The sequence below is a fragment of the Leucoraja erinacea genome, chromosome 3 (assembly GCF_028641065.1).
Source record: "Leucoraja erinacea ecotype New England chromosome 3, Leri_hhj_1, whole genome shotgun sequence".
In the NCBI taxonomy this organism is placed as follows: domain Eukaryota; kingdom Metazoa; phylum Chordata; class Chondrichthyes; order Rajiformes; family Rajidae; genus Leucoraja; species Leucoraja erinaceus.
In genome coordinates this window covers 98,256,567-98,279,230 of record NC_073379.1, presented here as the reverse complement: position 1 = coordinate 98,279,230, position 22,664 = coordinate 98,256,567, and the positions used below count along the sequence as shown (strand labels likewise).

Sequence of the window (22,664 nt, the reverse complement as noted above, 5' to 3'; positions counted from 1 at the left end):
ACAGAGACGTCAAAAGTTGAAGTTTGCAATAGCATTCATTTTTTACTATTTCCCCAGATGTCGGAAGGAACGTAGCTATCATATATTAAATATTGTGCATGGGTGAGGGACATAAATCCACCCCAGCCAAATAGGATGATCACAAAACATAACACAACACAATCTAAAGTACACAAAAATGCTGGAGAAACTCAGTGGGTGCTGCAGCATCTATGGAGTGAAGGAAATAGGCAACGTTTCAGGCCGAAACCCTTCTTCAATCTAAATCCTACCAGATATTGCCTGGCTTTATAGAACAACCGGTAGCGAGAGGTAGCGGGAAGGGCGGCATGGTGGCACACAGGTCGAGTTGCTGCCTCACAACCCGGGTTCGATCCTGACCACGGGAGCTGTCTGTACGGAATTTGTATCTCCTCCCTGTGACCACGTGGGTTTTCTTCAAGATTTTTGGTTTCCTCCCACACTCCAAAGACGTACAGGTTTCTAGTTTAATTGGCTTAGCATAAATGCAAATTGTCCCTAATGCGTGTAGGATAGTGTTAATGTGCGGGGATCACTGGTCGGTGCACACTCAGTGGTCCCAAGGGCCTGTTTCCGCGCCGTATCTCTAAACAAAACTAAATTAAAGAAGAATCTTAGAAGATTCTGGTTTCTAGGAGATTTACTTGGTTTATACTCTCTAGAATTTAGGAGATTGAGGGGGGATCTTATAGAAACTTATAAAATTCTTAAGGGGTTGGACAGGCTAGATGCAGGAAGATTGTTCCCGATGTTAGGGAAGTCCAGGACAAGGGGTCACAGCTTAAGGATAAAGGGGAAATCCTTTAAAACCGAGATGAGAAGAACTTTTTTCACGCAGAGAGTGGTGAATCTCTGGAACTCTCTGCCACAGAGGGTAGTTGAGGCCAGTTCATTGGCTATATTTAAGAGGGAGTTAGATGTGGCCCTTGTGGCTAAGGTGATCAGAGGGTATGGAGAGAAGGCAGGTACGGGATACTGAGTTGGATGATCAGCCATGATCATATTGAATGGCGGTGCAGGCTCGAAGGGCCGAATGGCCTACTCCTGCACCTAATTTCAATGTTTCCATGTTTACTGGCATTGCCTGTAAGGAAGCTGCCTACACCACCTGTGATTATGTACGTCCAGTCTTATTTACACCAGGGGTCCACTGCTTGGTCATCTGTATGATGCTGCAAGACAACTGGCTGGTCCTGGATCACAAGAATAATTTCCTCTAGTTCTAGGCCTGCGAGTGTGCAGGAAGGTCCGTGGAAAGAAGTGAGTGAGCCCAGATGGATAGCAACTACGGTATCATTGTGCAGCCCTGAGGAACACTTCAGGTCCTCCAGATTGATAAAACCTGCAAGTCCATCGCTTTTTGGCTGATTCTTAAGACGCTGCAGAATAGGCAGCCTCGATATTCCGCCTCTAACCCCAACTCGACAATCAATTTTACAGGTCACATATGGATAACGTTACTTGTTGAGGGACTACGTTCTCTGGCACTGGCTGTGGTAAAACTGGAGCGTAAAGGGCCTGTCCCATTTGGCGATTTTGCTGGTTCATATCAGTGTCGCCAAAAGATTTTGAACATTTCAAAATCCAGCCAGCGACAAAAAAGTGGTTGCAACATTTGAAAAAACACTGCGCGTCATACGCCATCACGCCGCGTCACCGCTCCGTCATACGCCATCACGCCGCGTCACCGCTCCGTCATACGCCATCACGCCGCGTCACCGCTCCGTCATACGCCATCACGCCATGTCACCGCTCCGTCATACGCCATCACGCCGCGTCACCGCTCCGTCATACGCCATCACGCTGCGTCACCGTTCCGTCATACGCCATCACGCTGCGTCACCGTTCCGTCATACGCCATCACGCCACGTCACCGCTCCGTCATACGCCATCACGCTGCGTCACCGTTCCGTCATACGCCATCACGCTGCGTCACCGCTCCGTCATACGCCATCACGCCGCGTCACCGCTCCGTCATACGCCATCACGCCGCGTCACCGCTCCGTCATACGCCATCACGCTACGTCACCGTTCCGTCATACGCCATCACGCTGCGTCACCGTTCCGTCATACGCCATCACGCTGCGTCACCGTTCCGTCATACGCCATCACGCTGCGTCACCGTTCCGTCATACGCCATCACGCCACGTCACCGCTCCGTCATACGCCATCACGTCACGTCACCGCTCCGTCATACGTCATCACGCCATCATACGTCATCCGCCACGTCACACGTCATCATGCTGTGTATTTTTCGGTGATATGACTTCAGAACTTCAGATGGTCTATGGGGCGGCACGCACACCCCCATCCATATTAACGGGACGGAGGTGGAACGTGTTTCCAGCTTCAGATTTCTGGGAGTCAACATCTCCGATGACCTCTCTTGGACCCACAATACCTCAACACTGGTCAAGAAGGCTCACCAGCGTCTCTTCTTCCTGAGGAGACTAAAGAAAGTCCATCTGTCTCCTCAGATCCTGGTGAACATCTACCGCTGCACCATCGAGAGCATCCTTACCAACTGTATCACAGTATGGTATGGCAACTGCTCTGTCTCCGACCAGAAAGCACTGCAGAGGGTGGTGAAAATTGCCCAACGCATCACCGGTTCCTCACTCCCCTCCATTGTGTCTGTCCAAAGCAAGCGTTGTCTGCGGAGGGCGCTCAGCATCGCCAAGGACTGCTCTCACCCCAACCATGGACTGTTTACCCTCCTACCATCCGGGAGACACTACAGGTCTCTCAGTTGCCGGACCAGCAGGTCGAGGAACAGCTTCTTCCCTGCGGCTGTTACATTACTCAACACTGTACCTTGGTGATTGCCAGTCACCACCCCCCCCGGACACTCCTTGCCCCAGAAAAAAAATTAAAAAATTGGACTACGACGACTGTATGTACGTATATATATTTATTGCTCATATTCTATGTCGCTCTACTGGGGAGATGCTAACTGCATTTTGTTGTCTCTGTACTGTACACTGCAGCACAATGACAATAAAGTTTGAATCTGAATCTGAATCTGATATGATACTTCACTCAATGACGTTGGCAGTCGCCGAAAAAAATCGGCAAGTAGGACAGGCCCTTAATTCTTAAGCCGCCCCTGGACAACTGAATTTGAACACAAAAGTGAAAAAAAAAATCAGAAAAGGTCTTGTTGATGGGATTTAAATTAGAATGGTTTCACCCACACACCCCGTTAACCTTTAATTAAGCGTGGGTGTAAACTAGCTGCAAAATCTGATCATGCAGTTCTTTTCCAGTTCATATCATTATATGGAATCACTAATTTATATATTCTGTTTAACTGTTGTAGAAGCTTTGGTGATTAACTTTTTTTTATCCTAAGGTGGGAAGTGTTTAAGATGATTTCAAGCGTCATTATGAGATAATTATTTTTGAGATAAACACAGTGAAGCGGTTTACAATGCAAAACAATGCTGTTTCTGCCTTCAAGAACTTAGTTCATAAGAACAGGACAGAGCAAATTACACTGTAAGTCCTTGGCGTCTACCAAAAGCCACAGTTAAAATATAGTTAGATAGATTACTATCATATAAGAACTATATAATTAGAAATGAACAAATCTATTATTTACTCATTAGAAAAAGTAATTAAACCATTAGGTCTCAATGTTTAGATACTTGATCATAATACAGAATGTGATTTACTGAAGAGAATTAAGCACAATTACAATTAGTGTCAGACTTTAAAAAAATGACTTGTCAACGCTGGGTAAAGGGATCACTGAAGATTAATTGGAAGACTGAATTAGATGATAAAGTAATTGAAGAGAAATTGCTTTTGGAATTAAGTTAGCAAAGACACAATTAAAACATACAGTACTGAAAGCATAAGAATATAGAGTTTATTTGGTGTCTCTGCTGACAGCATTGAGCATATGGAGAAGATTAGTGGCTAGGATGTTCTAATGCTACCTTGGACTCTATCCCAGCAGCAGAGCCAGAGAGAGTAACAGGTCAATTTATCCCGCCTAGTTTATGAAGACCATCATACTAGTCTCTATCTATACTAGTCCCATTTACACACATTTAGCCAAAAGCCGCTGATGCCTTGTGAAATTGTTTTTAATATTTTGACCTGGATAATAGCAGTGAACGAAATGGTAATGAGAACATATTTTGAAGTTAAGGATGTCAAACAAAATGGTAAGATAAACATATCTTGGAGTCATGGAAACTTGGCCGTTTAATCATCACAGTCAGGTCTGTTTGACTCACTCTGACATTCTGCAACATTCTATGAAATAAAACCCATTGTGACAAATAGGATTTAGTTTTCAATATCCTCAACCTATTTGGCAGGAATCTGAAATAATAAGTGATAATGAAATCAATGGGTGTAATAAATAGTATTTTAAACTAATGCTTTTACAATAATGGCCAGTGAGAACATTCCGTGCTTCCAAATCAAGCCTACTTTTTTTAGTTTTTCTTCTCTCTGCATGAAAGCGCACACCATCAGACCCAGGAATATCTTTTTCCCTTTTTGTTATCAGGCTTCTGAATGGTCCTTCCATAAGCTAAGGTACTATCCTACACCACTGTGTATATTGGACTTCGACTCTGGACCTGGTGCGCTATGATGTTGCGAACTATATTCTGCATTCTTTATCATCCCCTTCTCCTACCTTTCCCTCTCCCCTGACTGTCAGTCTGAAGAAGCATCTCGACCCGAACGTCACCTATTCTTTTTCTCCAGAGATGCTGCCTGACCTGCTGAGTTACTCCAGCATTTTGTGTCTATCTTCAATTGTACTGCAGTTTGGCTTGATTGTATTTATGTACAGTAGTATCTGATTTATTGGTTAGCATGCAAACAAAGCTTTTACCGCTCCTAATTTGAGGAAGAACATTCTTGCCATTGAGAGAGTGCAGCGTAGCTTCACGAGGTTAATTCCCGGGATGGCGGGATGGTCATTTGATGAAAGAATGGAGCGACTGGGCTTATATTCAATGCAATTTAGAAGGATGAGTTCCCCTGTTGCCGCCCCGGCTCTCGTCCCTGCTCTTCCTGCGGAGGGGGGGGGGGAGGGTGGGCTGCGCACCCGCTCCGGGCGGTTGGTCAAGCCGCCTGTACGTTACGGGGAGTTTGCGTGAATGTGTTAACTGTTTCTTGCCGGTGTACGCGCGGAAGGTGTTTCTAGCGTATGAGTGGTGGTCGCACTGTCACTGCTATAATACTTTGTTTTCCGAGGGGAAGGATGTAGATCAGTGCATGCTCCTTTAACATAGTGACCTCACCACTACTAACCACTCCCCATTATCTTCAGTATAACTGTAACCTCCCCACGTCTCTCTCTCTATAGCTCCAGTGACAGACCACGGGCAGCTAGGGCACTGTGTGTGTTTTATACCAGTATCTATAATAAAACATGTAGTGAAGACATCACGTGTCTTTACAGATATCTTGTAGAAATATGTAAAATTATTAAGGGATTGGACACTCTAGATGCAGGAAACATGTTCCCGATGTTAGGGGAGTCCAGAATCAAAGGCCACAGTTTAAGAATAAGGAGTAGGCCATTTAGAACTGAGACGAGGAAAAACGTTTTCACACAGAGTTGTGAATTTGTGGAATTCTCTTCCTCGGGAAGCAGTTGAGGCCGATTCACTGGATGCATTCAAAAGAGAGTTAGATAGAGCTCTTAGGGCTAGCGAAATCAAGGGGTATGGGGAGATGGCAGGAACGGGGTAATTAGTGCAGATGATCAGCCATAATCACTTTGAATGGCGGTGCTGGCTCGAAGGGCTGATTGGGCTACTCCTGCACCTATTGTCTATTGTCTATGTCTATGTATCTCGGTACAAATTACAATAATAAACCTAAACCTAAAGAATGGCTATTACAGGAAGTAGAAAAAGTGTGACTTAGTTACTTTAGGAAAGTAATTTGTCTCTGTAAAAGGAACCTCCCCTAATGGTAATATGAAGGTGCCCAAAAATGATTACGGTCTGGAATCCTATTTCCTCTTCTTGTTCTTCTGTGACTCATCCACATGACTGAACATTGTATATATTCCTCTATCCATATCCCTTCCATGTCAGATGCTTAAACCGTGTCATACACCCAGATAATCCACAGCATGGTTAATGATGACTACACACTCGTCATTGAATTCAGCAGGCAGCAGTAGAAGTGTTGGCTGAATTAGACTCCACTGGTCCTACAAGAGATTTTGAAGAAATAAACATTGTGCCAAGCATCTGAGAAGGAATAAGGAAGATGCACATGGTAAATGGTAGGGAATTGAAGAATGCAGGTGAACAGAGGGATCTGAGAATAACTGTGCACAGTTCCCTGAAAGTGAAATCTCATGTAGATAGGGTGGTAAATAAAGCTTTTGGTGTGCTGGCCTTTATAAATCAGAGCATTGAGTATAGAAGTTGGGATGGAATGTTAAAATTGTACAAGGCATTGGTGAGGCCAATTCTGGACGAAAGGTGTACAATTTTGGTCGTCTAATTATAGGAAGGATGTCAACAAAATAGAGAGAGTACAGAGGAGGTTTACTAGAATGTTGCCTGGGTTTCAGCAATTAAGTTACAGAGAAAGGTTGAACAAGTTAGGGCTTTATTCTTTGGAGCACAGAAGGTTAAGGGGGGACTTGATAGAGGTCTTTAAAATGATGAGAGGGATAGACAAAGTTGATGTGGATAAGCTTTTCCCACTGAGAGTAGGGAAGATTCAAACAAGGGGACATGACTTGAGAATTAAGGGACAGAAGTTTAGGGGTAACATGAGGGCGAACTTCTTTACTCAGAGTGGTGGCTGTGTGGAATGAGCTTCCAGTCAAGGTGGTGGAGGCAGGTTCGTTTTTATCATTTAAAAATAAATTGGATAGCTATATGGACGGGAAAGGAATGGAGGGTTATGGTCTGAGCGCAGGTATATGGGACTAGGGGAGAATACGTGTTCGGCTCGGACTAGAAGGGTCGAGATGGCCTGTTTCCGTGCTGTAATTGTTATATGGTTATATGCTTCATGACATTGGAAATGGCATTGCACATGTTCATTTTAGCATCCATATGTATTCCTTTTGCAGTTAGTTTGGGCAGCTTACAGTTCTACAGTATCTTGGAAAGTTTATTGTCATTCAGACCTTTCGGTCTGAACGGAATTTCGTTGCCTTGCAGTCATGCATATAATAAAATAACAAAATGCACAATAAACACAAATTTAACATCCACCACAGTGAGTTCACCAGACACCTCCTCACTGTGATGGAAGGCAACAATCTTAAGTCTTTGTCTTTTTCCTCCTTGTTCTCCCTCTGCGCTGATACGATCCAGGCCTCCGATGTTGTGACCCCCACCAGGTGATGGTAAGTAAGTCCCGCGGCTCAACCGTGCTCCACAAACGGGCCGGTTCAATCTCTGCGGCCCGGGGTGGTCGAGGCTATCGAAGCTGCCGCCCTCCAGTCCAGCGGATGAAGCTGTTGACGCGGGAGCTCCGGAAAAACAGGACACCAACCTGTGACCTGCATGCTCCCGACAATGTCGTCTACCGGGCCCACGGCCGAACCTCCGAAGTCGGGCCGCCGCCACCGGAACACCGCCTCAGCCCCGAGTCGGGCCGCCGCCGGAACGCCAGAACCCGCCACAGCCCAGACGTCGGCCAGCCTCGCGCTGGTAAGTCCTGGCTGGCTCTGCCTCCGGAGCCTTGAGGTCGGTCGCAGTTGGAAGCCGCCAGCTCCGCCATTAGGCCTCAGCGCAGACAGAGACGGGGGATACAACAAGAAAAGTCGCATCCCCCCCGAAGGAAGAGACTAAAAACGTTTCCCCCCCCCCCCACACACACACACATACACAACCTAATAACTCAAATTAACCAGCTAAAACCGGACAAGAAAACAACAAAAAAAAGAAAAAACAGACGGACTGCAGGCGAGCCGCAACTGCCAAGGCGTCGCTGCCACTCCAATGAGTTACATTATGGACTCCAACCATTCTGAGTTCTGTTAAATAAATCCCCCTAGGTGCAAGTGGGTGGTTGAATGTGGGGAGCACTGATAGAAATGTGGGGAGAATAGGTTGCAGAGAAATCTAGTGAGAGGAATAGGATTGTTCTGTCAACTGGCACAGACTCAAAGGTCTGAAAGGTTTCCTAGTACATCATATTGGATAGTGGGCCAGCACATAATTTCCTAGCGTATTGATTTCAGCAACTCCTCCCCTCACTCCCCACTGCCACAAAGTTTTGCTAGCGGAATAATTACCAGCCCAATGATTCCATGAGTGCTTTGCTGATGTTAAATGTTAATGGCTTTAATGGAGCTTGAAGGGAAATATATCTTTTTCTAAATCTGCCACTCACCTTTCATTAAGAACAATGAAACAGACAATCAATGTTTAGTCTGTCTGGGCTGCTGTTGATCATATCTCCACTTAACACTAAATGAATCTGTTATTGCAAGTAATCATTTTTGTATCAATCCAAAGCATTCCTATAACAACCCTGAGCTCACATTGATTCACAATTATAGAAGGATGGCCTTTATTAATTTACGCATTCTGTCATTAGTCCCTGCACGAGAATGAGCAACTTAAAATTCACAAAATGATCTGCAGTTCAGGAACTCTAAAATCAGCGCACTTGATCTCCTTTCTTGAAGAAAAAGGGAAATATTTTCTGATGGATGAAAGGGACTTTGATTGGGCATCACTGTTAACAAATGAAAAATATCCTGCATTGATCTACTAAGAGACGTGGCATCCGTTGAACCTTTTTGCATGTCCCAGACATGATTAAAGCAAATTATTTATTGGATTTCTGATTGCTGAAGGGTTTTAGTTTTGGAAGATAATTCTGTAAGACAACAAATCTGGCTCCCACTTTTCCGATTCTAAAAATAAATGTTGCATATTTTCCTTTTACACATTATAGTGCTAACGTTAAAAAAATAATAATAATTCAGGGTATTTTAGTTTAGTTTAGAGATACAACATGGAAAGAGGCCCTTCACCCCACGCAGTCACAGGGAGAGTGCGCAAACTCAGACAGCAGCTAAGGTCAATATCGAATCTGGGTCTCTGGCGATGTGAGGCTGCACCACCGTGCCACCCTTGTTTTGGCATCCCAGACAGGAGAACAGCATGTTAGTAAAGCGCATCATATCCAGCGGGACCAAGATTAGGTCAGAGATCTAAAGTTGAACCTTTCCTATATTGAAATGAGGACTCATGTTAATTTTGGATGGGGCCCCACAAATACCTAAAATTGGAATAAATTGAACAGTATCTGAATGATGCGGAACATACATCATCATCACTTTGTTCAACATCTGCATCAAAGAATCATGGTGATTTTATGGCACAGGAGATGGTCCATCATGTTTTCCCCCGCTCACCCCAGGAACTGCATGACTAAGTCCCACATTCCAGTAGCTGGTCCATTGTCTGGCAGTTCACAGCTCAAGCACAATGCATTTTTCCAACATTTTCTCTTCTTTATTTCATGGTCTCTGACTTTTTTTTATGTTTCCAACTAAAATTCAGATTTTAAACTGATATTTTAAATTGTAGTGACTAAGATATTCTAAGTTATAGCGGCACATAATTCTACATCATTGTCTGCTTCCACACCAATGTTTGCATCGGGAAAGAGAAGCAAGTGGAGTGTGAAGCTACGGTCCATGTGAAATGGTGTTTACTTAAGAGGAGACAGAGTTGCCTAGCCCAATTGTTCCTGCAACTTGGCTGGATATTTACTATAAATCAGTGCAGAAAGTCAAGGATGATTCCCAAAAAGAGGAAGCAACTTCCCGTTAGGAATGTCTCACTGAAATTTGTGGTGACCTCTGGGGAAATTCTATTATTCTACTCTGACGTCTTAGCACAGATGTTACAGCTGTGGCAAAAGCTCCTCAACTAAAAAGGGCCACACAGCAAAGTCAGAAGCTCACATCATCTGTAAAGAGATTGACAAGAGTGTAAACACTCGACTTGCAAAAAATCGACTGGACTTGTATTCACTGGACTGGAATGTAGAAGGATGAAACGGGATCAGATCTTTCCTCCAAATCTGAGGAAAGACATTGTTGCCATAGAGGGAGTACAGAGAAGGTTCACCAGACTGATTCCTGGGATGCCAGGACTTTCATATGACGAAAGACTGGATAGACTCGGCTTGTACTCGCTAGATTTTAGAAGATTGTGGTTTCTAGGAGATTTACTTGGTTTATACTCTCTAGAATTTAGGAGATTGAGGGGGGATCTTATAGAAACTTACAAAATTCTTAAGAGGTTGGACAGGCTAGATGCAGGAAGATTGTTCCCGATGTTTTGGAAGTCCTGGATAAGGGTCACAGTTTAAGGATAGAGGGAAAATCTTTTAGGACCGAGATGAGAAAAACATTTTTCACACAGAGAGTGGTGAATCTCTGGAACTCTCTGCCACAGAAAGTAGTTGAGGCCAGTTCATTGGCTATATTTAAGAGGTAGTTAGATGTGGCCCTTGTGGCTAAAGGGATCAGGGGGAATGGAGAAAAGGCAGGTACAGGATACTGAGTTGGATGATCAGCCATGATCATATTGAATGGCGGTGCAGACTCGAAGGGCCGAATGGCCTACTCCTGCACCTATTTTCTATGTTTCTATGATCTTAGAGTAACATATAAAATACTTAAGGGTTTAGACATGCTAGCTGCAGGAAAAATGTTTCCCATGTTGGAGGAGTCCAGAACCAGGGGTCAATTTAAAAATAAGGGGTAGGCCATTTAGGACTGAGATGAGGAAAAACATTTTCAGCCAGAGAGTTGTAAATCTGTGGAATTTGCTGCCATAGAAGGCAGTGGAGGCCTATTCACTGGATGTATTCAAGAGAGAGTTAGATATAGATTTTAGGGCTAGCTAAATCAAGGGATATGGGGAGAAAGCAGGAACTGGTTCTGGATAATTAGCTATGATCATATTGAATGGCGGTGCTGGCTCGAAGGGCCGAACGGCCAACTCCTGCACCTATTTTCTATGTTTCTAAAAGTTATGTAAAGAATCTGGAAAGGAATAAGGAAGAACTGTGACGGCACTAAAAGTGTCAACGAATACTCAGTAGATAGACACATAATGCTGGAGTAACTCAGCAGGTCAAGCAGCATCTCTGGAGAAAAGGAGTAGGTGACGTATGAAGATCAGATCTGATGAAGGGTCTTGACCCAAAACATCTCCTACTCCATTCAAGAGGTGCTGCCTGACCCGCTAAGTTACTCCGGCATTTTGTGTCTATCTTCGGTGTAAACCAGCACCTGCAGTTCTTTCTTACACAAGGAATACTCCGTGGGCGGCGCGACTCTCGTCAGCAGCGGCCTCTGCAGTCCGTCTGTGGTTTTATTATTTTTTGTCTCGTTTTTATGTAGTTTTTGTTATTTTTTTTGTTGGGGTATGTGTGTGGGGGGGAGGGGGTAACTTTAAAATCTTTCCCCTGCACGGGAGAGCCGACCTTTCCTTTGTCGGGTCTCCGTGTCGTTGGGGCTGCAACGTGGAGCGGCCTCCAACAGGAACGACCTGGGTTTCCAGCTGCGGAGCTGCCGACTACTCACCGTCACGGGGCTGGCCGAGTCCGGAGCGGGTGGAGCGGTGGTGGAGCGCTGCTGCCACCCGACCTCCGGAGATTCGGAGGCTGCAACTGCGGGTCTGGCGGACAGCGTCACCGGGAGCCCGCGTGTCCCTGCTGGGAAATCGCTTTTCGGGGCTTCCGCAACGGCGACTTCTCCCGCCCGAGTTGCGGGTTAGAAGAGCACCTGGAGCAGGGCCTTACATCCCTGCCCCGCGCGGCTTGGAATGGCCGCGGGACTTTGCGAGCGCACGCCGGGGGCTCTAACAACTAGACCCGGTGTGCGACCTTGCATCACCCGGCGTGGCTTTAATGGCCGCGGGACAAGCGCCATCGCCAGCCGGGGGCTTTGACTTTGACTTTGACTCTGACATCCGGGGGGGGGGAGAGTGCAGTGGAGAGATACTTTTTTTGCCTTCCATCACAGCGATGTGATGGATGTTTGTGTAACTGTGTTGTGTCTCTGGTCTTTTTTGTTTTGTAATGTATGACTGCAGAAACGACATTTCGTTTGGACCTCAAGGGATCCAAATGACAAATAAATTGTATTGTACTGTTGTATTGTCATTGTTACATTCATGTGAACTCTTTTAGCATTTAAGTTTGATCCTGTGCAAATGGCATCGGCCGGTATCCTCTGAGTGCTCAGCTGCACACTCCAGTGACATTCGATATTAGTTATGATAGAAGCTACATTTCACAAAGCATCAAGGTCAACCCTGTGGAGCGTGGGGCTTGTCACATATCAACCTCGAAAGTAAAATGCAAGGGCTGGTAATATGCAAATTAGTGGCCCAGCGAGTGATATCCTCAAGATACAAGGTGTCAGTTTGTAGTGCTAAGTTGTGATATAACATGTTCACCAATAAGCTCTGTAGACTCCGAGGCCATAGGAGAACTATGGTAAATTCAAATTCTTAACCTGACTTCCAACTGAAATAATGATTTAACCAAATAAAAACATTGCAGGGATAAATTCCAGATTTCAAATTTTGTACAAATGTATATGTGCACAAGACTGAGGGTTGATCTTATAGAGATGTATAAAGTCAAGAGGGGAATAGATAGAGTGAACGCACAGAGGCTTTTATCCAGGGTTTGGGAATCAAAAACAAGAGGACATATGTTAAAGGTCACAGGGACAAGATTTAATGCAAACCTATGGGCAACTTTTTCCACTCAGTTGGTGGTGGGTATATGGAAGGAGCTGCCAGGCGAGTCAGATACTATAACGGCATTTAGTCATAGAGTCATAGTGTGGAAACAGGCCATTTTGCCCAACTTGCCCACAGCGGCCAACATGACCCAGCTACACTAGTCCCACCTGCCAGAATTTGGTCCATATCCCTCCAAACCTGTCCTATCCATTTAAAACCTGTTCTATCCATCCATGTTTAAAAGTCACTTGCACGGGTACATGAATAGGAAAGGTTTAGGGGGATAAGGGCCAAATGCAGGTAAATGTGACTGGTTTACATGGGGCATCTTAGCCGGCAAGCACGAGTTGGGCTGAAGGGCCTGTATAACACACAGATGCAGGCCCTTCTGCCCAACTCATCCACGACTGTATATACCTATGAAGTAAAGACTGGCTGGGTGGGTACCTAGAAAATAACCAGGTTCTGAACAAGCAGACAATAAGTGGGATTAATTAATGAGTGGGGCATGAGTGAGTACATGGCAGATAGTCTTGATATACAGTAAGGAATCATGCCTTTCTGCCTACCTTGTCCATGCTGACATTCTGAGCTAGTCCCTTTTGCCTGCATTTGGCCCATAACCCCGTAAACCCTTCCGTATACCTGTCCAAATATTTTTTGAAGTTGTAATAGTATCCCCTTCAACAGCATTTTTCTGGCAGTGCATTTCATCTGAGTGAAACTATTGCCCCCCGAGGTCTCTCTTAAACCTTTCCCCTCTCACACTAAATATAGGCTCTTGTTTTAGAATCATCCACCCAAGGGAAAAATACTGTGAGCGCTCAATTTATTCATGCTCTTCATGGCCCTGTTCAGTACATGTAAAGTGTGGAAAGTCTTGTTGAAGAACATGAGACCTGCTTCGGTGCACTCAGCAGAAAAGCAGAAATGATCAGAAGCAGAAAAATGTTGATGATGATGATATGCAAAAGTCAATGAAAAGCTCAGCTTTGGCCGCAACAGTGATTAGGATGAAAAATGGTATGCGGGATTTTATTATGAGAGGATTTGACTCTGGAATAAACTTGTCTTATGCCAATCGTATATGACCTTGGTAAAAGCACATCTGGAGTACTGCGTGTATTTTTAGTCCTCGTACCTGAAAAAAGGTTATGATTGCAATAGAGGGAGTGTAATTCATTGACAAGGCTGCTTTTCAGTATGGCTGATTTTTCATGTCAGGAGAGATTGAGTACACTATATCTGTATTCTCCTGAGTTTAGAAGAATATGAGATCTCTCTGCAACTTGCATAATTCTTGTTGGGCTAAACAGGGTGGGTGAGGGAGGAGCAAAGGAGAGGCCATTTAAGACTAATGATAAGGTGAAACATTTGCTTAAGGGGCGGTGACTCCTTGGACATTACTCTGGGGGACAATGGTACTCAATCATGAAGTTGGTTGAAAAGAGAGATTTATACAATACAATACAATACCATTTATTGTCATTTGAGCCTCAGTGAAGCTCAAACGAAATTCCATTTCCACAACCATACAAACAAAGACAATTTCCTACAGACATACACACAATTTAATTCACACAAACATCCATCACAGTGAACCCACTGTGATGGAAGGCAAAGTATTTTCTCTCCCCTGTTCTCCATTTCTCTCCCGATCTCCAAGCCCCAGACGGGCGATGATAAGTCCCACCATTTTAGGCCGCGCCGGGAGATTTACGGCCCCGCTCCCAGTCTAGAAGTCACAATGTTGGAGCCCCCGGCGGGCGCTGGAATGTCCCACGACCATGAAGCAGTGCCGGGCGATGTACGTCCCCGCTCCGGGTCGTTCCAACGCCCACGACATGGGCTGGAGAAGTCGCGTTGCGGGAGCTCTGGGAAGCGGTCTCTCTCTCCCCCCGGACCTGCGAGCTCCCGATGTCCCAGTCCACCGGACCTGCGGCTGCGTTGCTGGAGCCTCCGAGCCCCAGGAGTCGAGTTGCAGCAGCGAGCCACCACCGCTCCCCACGCTCCGAGGCCGGATGGTGAGTAGTCCGCAGCTCCGCAGTCTCCCGAGCCCCCGGGTCGTTCAGGTTGGAAGCCGCTCCACGGCGCTAGGCCCCAACGACAACGGAGACCCGACAGGGAAAAGGTCGGGTCTCCGGACAGGGAAGAGATTTTAAACAGTTCCCCCCCCCCCCCACATATACACATTTAAAACCAGTATTAAAAAAACACCAACACTACATTTAACTAGACAAAAAAATAAAAAAAGACATAGTTTTCTCAATAGTGTTCCTAAGAGACTTAGAGCCAGTGTTAGCAAATGGAGTTGAGGTAAAAGGTTGGCTATGATATTCATGAATGGTGGAGCAGGTTTATTGGGCCAGATAATCTACTCTTGCTTCTAATTCTTATGTTCTTATAATGTCAGCTGGAGGTAAATACAATTGGAGCCAATTACTGCAGATGCTGATAATCGGAGACATATTAGAGAATTTCGTAAACACAGTATCATCAGTGAGGATAGACACAAGGTCAACATTTCAGGTCAAGGACCCTTCATCAGAACTGATGTTCAGAAACCAAGCACTTTCATCATTCTTTGTTCATGTTTGTGTTGTCAATCTAAGTCTATTTTTGTTTTCCAACGATTTCCCGAGAACCAAAGTCACTGGAGTTTAGAAGGATGAGGGGGTTCGTATAGAAACATATAAAATTATAAAAAGGACTGGACAAGCTAGATGCAGGAAAAATGTTCCCAATGTTGGGCGAGTCCAGAACCAGGGGTCACAGTCTTAGAATAAAGGGGAGGTCATTTAAGACTGAGGTGAGAAAAAAAAATTTCACCCAGAGAGTTGTGAATTTATGGAATTCCCTGCCACAGAGGGCAGTGGAGGCCAAGTCACTAGATGAATTTAAAAGAGAGTTAGAGCTCTATGGGCTAGTGGAGTCAAGGGATGTGGGGAGAGGGCAGGCACGGGTTATTGATCAGCCATGATCGCAATGAATGGCAGTGCTGGCTCGAAGGGCTGAATGGCCTCCTCTTGCACCTATTTTCTATGTTTCTCTATGTTTCTAAAGTCAAGCCGAAGAGTATACTAGTTAACCGTATTACAGAACAATCTTTCCCATGCACCAGTTTTATCGAGGCAACGGAATTAAATACAAGAATTATCTGGTGAGCAATAACCTATTTAGCTTCATTCTGCATGCACTCAACAGAAGAAACCACCTGCTCCATCTCCTTTGAGGAAGTGAGAATACAACTAAACTGCAGCAACAACTCCAGCGTGGGGTGATTCAAATTCAAACGTGTTTCTGGTAAAGTTCCACGACAAAGTAATTTTAGGGGAAATTCTTGATCGGAAGCTGGTTAAGCAAGAAGAAAAAGCACAGATGGATTTTGATGTCATGATAAATGGCAATGCTCCATCTGACCTTAGAGAAAGCTAACCACAATGAGAGGTTTCCTCGTGGAAACTTCCCTTTTCCCCTGGACTTGCTGCTGTTTGGCAGCTAGCGACAGTAATATCATCACGCTAACTGAACAGCTAATCACATTGAAAATTTCTCCCAAAAGGCAAACCAGTGGACCAAAACTACAAATTCTTAACTGATTTTAAAAAAGCAGTTTTTACAAGATCAGGCCACACAACTAAGTAAAAATTAAAAGTTGAACTATCATAAATAAAGGTAACATTTTATGAAATAATTATCTACGGTAATCACAGTAAATCTTGTTCATATCTTTTAAGTGTGAGATATCGTTAAACTGCAGTTATGACTCAGTGATCCATTAAATGTGACACCTCTTGCAACATGTTGTTTTCAGGGTTTTGCATACAATGGGAATAGTTTGTAAATACCTCAAATGCTCATCTCTTCACTGATTTTTCTGCAGATAGCAGCAGCAAGTTACTGCCACCTGTTCATGGATGTCAGAGTGTAAAGCCATAGAGGGAGTGCAGAGAAGGTTCACCAGACTGATTCCTGGGATGTCAGGACTGTCTTATGAAGAAAGACTGGATAGACTTGGTTTATACTCTCTAGAATTTAGGAGATTGAGAGGGGATCTTATAGAAACTTACAAAATTCTTAAGGGGTTGGACAGGCTAGATGCAGGAAGATTGTTCCCGATGTTGGGGAAGTCCAGGACAAGGGGTCACAGCTTAAGGATAAGGGGGAAATCCTTTAAACCGAGATGAGGAGAACTTTTTTCACACAGAGAGTGGTGAATCTCTGGAACTCTCTGCCACAGAGGGTAGTTGAGGCCAGTTCATTGGCTATATTTAAGAGGGAGTTAGATGTGGTCCTTGTGGCCAAGGGGATCAGAGGGTATGGAGAGAAGGCAGGTACGGGATACTGAGTTGGATGATCAGCCATGATCATATTAAATGGCGGTGCAGGCTCGAAGGGCCGAATGGCCTACTCCTGCACCTAATTTCTATGTTTCTATGTTTCTATGCCCCTGTCCCACTTAGGAAACCTGAGCGGAAACCTCTGGTGACCTTGCGCCCCACCCAAGGTTTCCACGAGTCGCCAGAGGTTTGGTCACTCGCTTGGAAAACCTCGACCGAAGCGTGAGCTGCATCTACTGACCAAAGATCCTACAGGATCTTTGCTACCGACCGGGGACACACACACACACACATACTCGCGAAGGTGGGGGCCAGGGACAGCAGAGGAGGGGAGAGAGAAGGGGAGAGGGAAGGGGAGAATAGAGAAGGGGAGAATAGAGAAGGGGGAGAGAAGGGGGGGGGGGGGGGGGAAGAAAGAGTGGAAGAAGTTTAATAAAGTTAGCGGGCCGGTGGATCTTCTAGGTCCTGATAACCAAAGATCCTACAGGATCTTTCCGACCCCCGACGCATGTGGCAAGGCATCCAGGCCATCACGGACTACAGACCCTCCAACATCACCCCCACATCCAGCAACGCCTCCTTCCTTGAGGAGCTTAACCACTTCTATGGCCGCTTCGACAGGGACAATCTAGAGACAGCCATCAAGGCTGTGCTACCTGCCGATCACCAACCCCTCACACTCACCCCCTACGACGTGTACGTGGCACTGAGTAGGACTAATGCACGTAAGGCTGCTGGCCCTGACGGCATCCCCGGGCGCGTGCTCAGTGCCTGTGCTGCGCAGCTGACAGACGTCTGGACTAACATCTTCAACCTGTCACTTGCCCAAGCAGTTGTCCCCACTTGCCTTAAAGCCACCTCCATCGTGCCAGTGCCAAAACACTCCACTGCGGCAAGCCTCAACGACTTCCGCCCAGTTGCACTTACCCCCATCATCACCAAGTGCTTCGAGAGGCTGGTCCTGGCACACCTCAAAAGCTGCCTACCCCCCACACTGGATCCCTATCAGTTTGCCTACCGCAAGAACAGGAGTACGGAGGATGCCATCTCAACGGCACTTCACTCCGCCCTCTCCCACCTTGACAACAGAGACACTTATGTAAGAATGCTGTTCATCGATTACAGCTCAGCATTCAACACCATTATTCCATCAAAACTGATCACCAAACTCGGTAACCTGGGCATCGACCCCTCCCTCTGCAACTGGACACTGGACTTTCTAACCAACAGACCCCAGTCTGTGAGGTTAGACAAGCACACCTCTTCAACCCTCACCCTGAACACCGGCGTTCCTCAGGGCTGTGTGCTGAGCCCCCTCCTCTACTCCCTCTTCACCTATGACTGCACACCTGTACATGGTACTAACACCATCATCAAGTATGCAGATGATACAACGGTGATTGGCCTCATCAGCAACAACGATGAGCTGGCCTACAGGGAGGAGGTCCAGCACTTAGCAGCATGGTGCGCTGACAACAACCTGGCCCTTAACTCCAAGAAGACCAAGGAGCTCATTGTAGACTTCAGGAAGTCCAGAGGTGGCACGCACACCCCCATCCACATTAACGGGACGGAGGTGGAACGTGTTTCTAGCTTCAGGTTCCTGGGAGTCAACATCTCCGATGACCTCTCTTGGACCCACAATACCTCTACTCTGATCAAGAAGGCTCATCAGCGTCTCTTCTTCCTGAGGAGACTGAAGAAGGTCCATCTGTCTCCTCAGATCCTGGTGAACTTCTACCGCTGCACCATCGAGAGCATCCTTACCAACTGCATCACAGTATGGTATGGCAACTGCTCTGTCTCCGACCGGAAGGCACTGCAGAGGGTGGTGAAAATTGCCCAACGCATCACCGGTTCCACGCTCCCCTCCATTGAGTCTGTCCAAAGCAAGCGCTGTCTGCGGAGGGCGCTCAGCATCGCCACGGACTGCTCTCACCCCAACCATGGACTGTTTACCCTCCTACCATCCGGGAGGCGCTACAGGTCTCTCCGTTGCCGAACCAGCAGGTCGAGGAACAGCTTCTTTCCGGCGGCTGTCACTCTACTAAACAACGTACCTCGGTGACTGCCAATCACCCCCCCCCCCCCCCCCCCCCCCCCCACCCCGGACACTTATTATTTATTTTTTATTCAAATCGTTTGCTATGTCGCTCTTCAAGGGAGATGCTAAATGCATTTCGTTGTCTCTGTACTGTACACTGACAATGACAATTAAAATTGAATCTGAATCTGAATCTGAATCTTTGCTGAAAACTCCGATGAGCCAATCAAAATGGCCGGTCAGCGAAGGAGATTGCCTTCGACTGCCTGTAAGTAAATAGCGACCTCACTCCACTGGCTTTGACCAAACGGCAATCTATTTATTGTCGAGACCAGTTTTGAATTTGTTGAAATAATCGCAGGAACATAGAAGAAGCCTCGACTGCGCGGAAACCACTTTCGACCATTAGGGAGAGTGGCCAAAACCTCGGGGAACCTCATGGAAACCTTGGGCGGGGCGCAAGGTCACCGGAGGTTTCCGTTCAGGTTTCCTAAGTGGGACAGGGATATAACTAAGTTCACTGGAGTTCACGCATGGACAATATTAACACCAGGCATGTTATATTAGCAGCAGTGCAGTTCCAAATACTCAAGAATGAAATGCTCATTGTACATCGTGCAGCCAGTCTTTTGCTTGTAGAAATATCCTAAACGTCTGATCAAGGGACTCCAACAAGACAGAGGAAATAATGTTTGTACAGGACTCTATCACTAAATTCCATCCGGTCACAACTTTCCGGTATGACTTTTATGGTTATTTTTGTAAAGTGATCTTTTTATTTTCCTCCAAATGTTTCTTTTGCAGTATTCGCTGAGCAACCAAGCTAGTGAATCATGGAATTCCAGCATAGTTGTAACATCACAACATTCAGACCATTTAATCTGTACCAGCTCTATGCATGAGCAATGCCACTCCCTTGCCATCTCCTCATAGCCCAGCAAACTATTTCCTTTCAGCCACATATCAAGCTCATTTTTGACCACTAGACCAAAACACTGCAGAAAATACTGTCACAATGAACTGCTGATGCTGGAATCTTAATAATAATAATATAATAATCTTATTTATATAGCACATTTTCAGTCAACTTGCATTGACCCCAAAGTGCTTCACATAATTACATTACATTTACACACAGGCAAAGGTGGGTGAAGTGTCTTGCCCCAAGGACACAACGACAGTATGCACTCCAAGCGGGATTCGAACCGGCTACCTTCCGGTCGCCAGCCGAACACTTAGCCCATTGCGCCATCTGTCGTCCCACCGATAAAAAATATAAATATAAATATATTCTTGATAAAAAAATACAAAGCACTGGAGTATCTCAAGAGGTCAGGCCGCATCTGTGGAGGGTAGACAAGAAGAAGGATCCCAACCTGAAACGTCACCTTTTCCTTTTCTCCAGAAGTACTGTCTGATCCGCTGAGTTACTCCCGCATTTTGTGTCAATCTTCGGTATAAACCAGCATCTGCAGTTCCTCACTACACAGCAACCGTGGAGGGAATGGATGGGTGATGTTTTGGGCCAGAACCCTTCCTTAGACTCTTGGCCTGAAATGTCGCAGATCCATTTCTTCCACAGATGCTGCCTGACTCACCGAGTTATTCCAGCACTGTGTCTTACTGAACATCAGCCCTTTGTGTCCCAAACAGCTGCTGCCCTCTACTCCCCACCTTCCCATCTACACATGTGGCATTCCTGATGTGTTCTAGCATTTTAATGCTTTCCAGTCTATGGACCAGAAGGCTCTTTTACCCATGGACATCCAATCGCTCTACACCTCCACCTACATGTTGTCGGCTTAAGTCACTTTAGCATCCTCCTTTAACAAAGACCCGAGCAGTCCCCTTCCACCTCTAACCTCCTTTACCTGCCTGAACCCGCTTTCACATTCAACAAGATAGACAGAAAATGCTGGAGTATCTCAGTGGGTCAGGATGGAAAGAAGGAATGGACCAGAGATTGTGCCTGTCCCGTTGAGTTACTCCAGCATATTGTGTCCATCTTCGGTTTAAAGCAGCATCTGCAGTTCCTTCCTGCAACACTTCGCATTGAACAACTTCTTCTCCAACTCCATTTGCTTCCTCCAAAAAGACAGAACACAAGGAACCCATACAGATCCGTATGGTGCACGATTTCTGTTCAATACATGGAACAGGGTGCAACATAACTTGGAAAATAAATGGTTTCAGGACCTGGTGAGGGGTGTGCAAAGATACGAAGTCAGCATATCCCTTTTATCTTACTTTACTTTCTTATATCTTCTGTTCTCTAGTTTTCTCTTTCATTTTCTTTGGCTTTCTTCTTAACTCTCTTTCGTGTTTTATGTTTCTAAGGGTCTCCCTTGATCACTCTCTCACGCACTTACTATCCAATCTAACTCTCTTTACTTTCTTGCTTTGTAAAGTTTAAAACAAGAAGTGGTACAAGAAATGTATGATGTTATTTTTGGCTTATATCACTGTAATGTACACTATTTCTAATAAATAAAATTTAAAAAAATAATAAATAAATACATGGACCGGGTCTTTTTCAATTCTACTCAGGCTCCTTCCCCCCCAACCTCTCGCCCCCACCCCCCACTCCTTTCAAATGTACATTAATGTCTGTGCAGGTGCTTTCCTGCTCTGTCTAAATTAGGAAGTTTAGTTTCACTTTCTTTCTTATGGTTCATCGTTAACTGGACTTCCCTAGCTCAGTTTCAGAAGACTGTTTAGCTCTGGTAATCACAACAGCCAAATGGAATCCCATCACTACCTTGACTATATTGCACCTCTCAGTCCGAAGAAGTGTCTCGACCTGAAGCATCACCTATTCCTTTTATCCAGAGATGCTGCCTGACCCGCTGAGTTACTCCAGCATGTTGTGTCTATAGAGTCATAGAGTGATATAGTGTGGAAACAGGCCCTTCAGCCCAACTTGCCCACCCCGGCCAACATGTCCCAGCTACACTTGTCCCACCTGCCTGGATTTGGTCCATATCGCTGCAAACCTGTCCTATCTATGTACCTATCTAACTGTTTCTTAAAGGTTGGGATAGTCCCAGCCTCAACTACCTCCTCTGGCAGCTTGTTCCATACATCCACCACCCTTTGTGTGAAAAAGTTACTCCTCAGATTCCTATTAAATCTTTTCCCCTTCGCCTTAAACTTATGTCCTCTGGTCCTTGATTCAGCTACTCTGGGCAAGAGACTGTGCATCTACCCGATCCACAATCTTCTACATTTCTATATTTCCTGCTACTCGCTTAAGCATACCACTTCATTCTGATAATTTCTCTTTCTCTGGCACATCTGCTGTGACAATGTCATGATCTACACCAATACTTCTGACACATCTTCATTTTTCTCACCGTGGTTTCTCCTTCTTGCTTGATAGGCCTCTCAACGGTGTCCGTTCCATTTCCTGCATCCCTGCCCTCATCCCTACCACTCCTACACACGGCAGGTTGCCCATCTCAATCACGTATTATTTTCTGAATATGTGACAGCAAACAACATCTGTTCTTCCTGAGCACAGCAGGCGGA

The 22,664-nt window shown here is 45.6% G+C and overlaps 1 protein-coding gene across 1 annotated transcript in view; it reads right to left on the bottom strand.

Moving 5' to 3' along the window:
* The window catches only part of st8sia4 (ST8 alpha-N-acetyl-neuraminide alpha-2,8-sialyltransferase 4), a 76,895-nt gene that overhangs the window by 2,388 nt on the left and 51,843 nt on the right, over positions 1-22,664 (bottom strand). The gene's annotated exons all lie outside the window — the stretch shown is intronic.